The 4,760-nt window shown below is 39.0% G+C and overlaps 1 long non-coding RNA gene across 1 annotated transcript; it reads right to left on the bottom strand.

The window, feature by feature from the left end:
• Positions 1 to 511: 511 nt before the first annotated feature.
• On the bottom strand, positions 512 to 4,265 carry LOC136863345 (uncharacterized). Its single transcript, XR_010859204.2, has 2 exons — positions 4,143 to 4,265; positions 512 to 1,943 (listed from the first exon to the last, which is right to left on the bottom strand). It is a non-coding gene; the product is annotated as an uncharacterized lncRNA (long non-coding RNA).
• Between the last annotated feature and the right edge of the window lie 495 nt (positions 4,266 to 4,760).

Here is a 4,760-nt window from a genome sequence, read left to right as displayed (position 1 = left end):
CTGGCTAAGCGCCTGCCTTTTAATGATAGTTTTATTACTAAATGGAAACCATTTTCAAGTGAATAGGAGTCAACCAGCCATATAACCAAATGTTTATATCGTTTGCCAATTCGAGCACAAATAATGGTAATGATAATTTCGTGCGGCTATTTCTAGTCGAGTGCAGCCATTCTAAGGCAGACCCTCCGATGAGGGTGGGCGGCTTCTGCAATGTGTAAGTAACTGCCTGTTATTGTGGTGGATGATAGTGTTATGTGTGGTGTGTGAGTTGCAGGTATGTTGGGGACAGCACAAACACCCAGCCCCGAGCCACTGGAATTAACCAATGAAGGTTAAAATCCCCAACACGGCCGGGAATCGAACCCGGGACCCTCTGAACCGAAGGTCAGTACGCTGACCATTCAGCCAACATGTTGGACACAAATAATGGTGATATCGAAGTAGTACGTCACATTAGCTTGGGTATTCGGATGGGGATAATAGAACTGAAGGTAGAGAAGGAACAAGAGAATAAAGATTAATTACGTTTCCTTTGATGATATATTTTAATATAATTTCACTTAATTCAGTTTCACTACCACGTCACATTGTTTCCACAAAATACAATCACGTAAACATAATAGTTGACTTATTTTATTTCACTCTTGGCAATATTCGGAATATTAAATGAATGAATTATGCAGACTGTAAACGAGGAGCTTACTCTTGTTGCAAGCCATCTCATCACACTAACGGTGATCCCTAGTTGGAATTGCCTGGTAACTTACCATTAACTAGTAGGATGGAAGACTCTTCTCTCGAACAAAAGTATTTGTGTTCTACCGATTCACTGGCAGGGCAAGAGTAAGTCACGCCTTAAAAATGCGTGTTTTCGAATTGATCCGATGGTTATAGGAATTTGGAAATAAAGTAATTAGTGAGGTCGAACTGGACCGACGGTTAGTACAGGTGGTGGGGTCGAACTGGTCCGACGCTAAAATATCAAAGACAAGAATCGAAGAAGCCTATTGTCCGCTCATATACTTTACCGACTGTCCCAATAAAATTACACAGGACACGGAAAACATTGTACACTTCTACTAGTACTTCACTGCACTCAGACTATCTGAGAACTGACACTGAGCTTAGAGAAATGAAGCACTTGTTGAGGGATGGTGGGTAAGGTTAGTAACCCATTTGGCAATTCCTTCCTCTACCTGCCAACTACCAGTCGGTCCAATTCAACAGCGACCTTTCGTTATGGAACAAAAATATCTTTGGGATGTTTTGACCGTCGGACCAGTCCGGTACTACCCTTAAAAATAACCTGTGAGAGGTAATGAAGTGGGATTAGTTGCATCACACTCTTCAATTCTCTCGCTCCGAATATTGCATCCCGAATGGTCACCTTCTACACACTGGCCTTTAGATACGTCAAAGAATCCTGTTTCACACCGGTCCATGACTGGATGGTAGTTACCATTCTCGTCTTGAGCGCAGAAATAAAACAAACGGTCGTTATTTGGTACTGGAAATACTGCACTGGAACCGTTACAAAGAGGTTGAACTTTAGGACAGCCTTGGGAAAGAACATCACACATCCCCGTACAGGAATCATAAACTTCATTCCCGGAACATTCGTGGCAAGGCACAGCATCCGTTCCTAACCTGCAATCGAGGGAACGCTTACAATCATACAGATCAGGGTAAATCCCTTCCTTGACACAAGTTATTTTATCAGAATTTGGTAGGCAGCTTCCCATTTCTTGAGTGCAATCACACACACCATTTACACAAGAACAGTAATCACTTCCACAGTCACGTATATGGTTCCAAATGTAATTATTGTCCCCATTCGGATCAATACAAACTCCCATTCTTCTACAAGTTGGATCACATTTGATGCCATATGTGTCACAAACGTCAATGGCACTCTCTCCGTCTCCAATGAAGACCAATGTTACCTGAAAACAGATAGGAACATTCCATAGATATACAACTAACAGATAAAGACTAGAAACTTGATTTCAACAAACACAGAATAATTTTCTGGCTGCACGATCTAAAGAAATAAAACCGGTTAGAGGCTGTGCAGATTATTTTAGTTCCTTGAAGTCACATCAGTTTACACCGCAAAGCTGTAATCAGGGCCGAAAAACTATTGCAACGCCCCTGGGCCCAAATAATTTTGAGCCCCTTCTTTAAACTTGATATGACAAAATTGCAATTACTATTATATTTATATAATGAATAAATTAATAAAGTAGAATGTCTCCAAGGTAAAATATCAAACATATATACAGTTAAATAATAATAATAATAATAATAATAATAATAATACGACATGGCGTTAGTTACAGACTCATTAGATAATGCTCAAGAACAAATACGAGAATTACAGAAACAAGCGGCCAAATTAGGACTGCAAATATCATTTGAAAAACAAAATTCATGACAAGCATCATTATTGCCCCTCAAAATATGATAGTTAACAATAACATAATATCTCGCTCATATTGCTTTAAATACCTGGGGAATGGATAACAAACAACAGAAAAGAAAAGGTAGCTATAGATATAAGAGTAAACAAAATGGAAAGGATGTTTCATATGACAAAAATATATACAATAAGAAATCTCTATCCTTCTACTTGAAATTAAGACATCAAACAGTGGCCCGGCCAGAAATTGTATATTATAATCTTTCAATGGTCTCTAGATCGAGTATGAAGGAGCCATTAAAAGTTATAATAACAAAGATCAACGGAAACTGTGCAGAAGTACACGTCCAGCAAGAATACGTCCAATCTATACGTCCAACTAGGTCCGTAAACCGAGATAACTCACTCATTTAATAGGAAATTTAATGGAAATAAATGAGGAGAAATTCATAAGCTCAGAACCCCGTGGTGTTCGTATAATTGAGTTAATAAAGCTTGAATTGGGATACGAATAGAGGCCAGCAAATAAAAGATTACATCAACAGCTGAGAAGAACTCAAATCTTGTATGTAACATTCAGGTCCAGGAATGTCACACGGCGGAGGCCATGGAACGGTTTTGAGTAGTGCAAGTTTAATTTTCAAGAAGGCGTATGTGGAGTAATGGATGGTATGCATTAATATGAATGAATAGCAGAATGTGTTCCTTTGCGTATTTCCAAAAATTAAGAGAGTGACCGTGTTAGATAAAATGTTCCTCAGATGCCAAACAGATGGAAGGGAGATTACAGTATGGTAATTTTGATAGGAAGAATGAAATGCGAACTGATGTATTATTGTAGTATTATAAAAATAAGATTTTGTTTTTATGACAATGAATGATAAAACATCGAAAGAAGGTTGTCTAAAAGAACAGCTCTGGTACACGTTGAGAGAAGGAATTGAGGAAATTGTAAGGAATAGAAAGATATTATAAGATATTAAGAGTTCAGTAGCATATTGTGTAACATTAATACGCGAAAATAAGGCGAGTGTCGTACATAAAACTAAGATACTTTAAAAAATCTTATTGCATTGTATTAATATTACTTGTACAAGCTTCAGATTGGAAGGACGACGGACCTGGTTTATCATTATAATGAATCCAAATAAGATTATACAGAATATACAGTACATTGCCTCTTGTTCTAGAACCTGAATATCGTATAAACGTTCATGTGGAAATGGAAATCTACAACCTGTATTCCAGTCAGTGACCGGGTCAGAGATGGAATGAATGAATCCCCCATCTTGCGGCGAGGATAGAAATTGTGCCGGCTGCCGAAGCCTGTCGCACTCCTCTGGGGCAATGATTAATGACTGACTGATGAAATGATATTGGAGAGTGTTGCTGGAATGAAAGATGACAGAGAAAACTGGAGTACCCAGAGAAAAATCTGTCCCGCCTCCGCTTTGTCCAGCACAAATCTCACATGGAGTGACCGGGATTTGAACCACGGAACCCAGCGGTGAGAGGCCGACGCGCTGCCGCCTGAGCCACGGAAGAAAACGTTAATGTAAATTTCACAAATACTGTATTTTCCTTAAGGATTGTATTTATTTTGTATCCCCGTAAGAGCTGAAATTTTGTAGTGAAGAAAAAGTAAGGTCTGATGAAAGAGTCAAAGTGAGCTCTACTTGTAAGCTTGACTGCCAACCCTCATACTTCTCAAGTATCTACTCACCAAGCCCAGGAGGAACACGTACGAAGACATCTTCGTTGTTTAATTCGTTTTGGAGTTTACTTCTGTGAGACTTCTGTTCCTTATAAGGTTGGGATAAAATCAGATAACAATACTTCAACACGCACATTATCATCAGTTTGAGTGGGGTTGATAATAGGCCTATAGGTAGAAGTCCTCATTCATCTTTCTCTTCTTATCAATGGACTCGTATTACCGATAAGACTTGCTGGGGCGTAAACACACGTATCAATGGGAACATTTTAATTGAACTTTGTCCACTATGCTTCAGTTCTGTCAAAACAAAGTTGATTTCATAGCTGCAATCGAAGAGTATCACAAATAGAAGGAATGAGAAAACAATCTCTCTTTCTCTCTCTCTCTCTCTCTCTCTCTCTCTCTCTCTCTCTCTCTCTCTCTCTCTCTTTCTCTCTCTCTCTCTCTCTCTCTCTGTTCAAAAAGTATATATACACAGTTCATTATCGAGCTTGAACTCCTAATATCCCTATATCGTCGAATGCCTTTGCACGTTTATTGTGATGTGATAGGGCCTGTATGACGCTCGAGCCAAATATGCTGAAGATGGAAATTTATAACGTTATGGTCACTAGTAGCACACAG

Source organism: Anabrus simplex, chromosome 2 (assembly GCF_040414725.1).
Source record: "Anabrus simplex isolate iqAnaSimp1 chromosome 2, ASM4041472v1, whole genome shotgun sequence".
NCBI classification, from domain to species: domain Eukaryota; kingdom Metazoa; phylum Arthropoda; class Insecta; order Orthoptera; family Tettigoniidae; genus Anabrus; species Anabrus simplex.
Note: the sequence above shows the minus strand (reverse complement) of the source record. Positions and strands in the feature narration are given on the sequence as shown.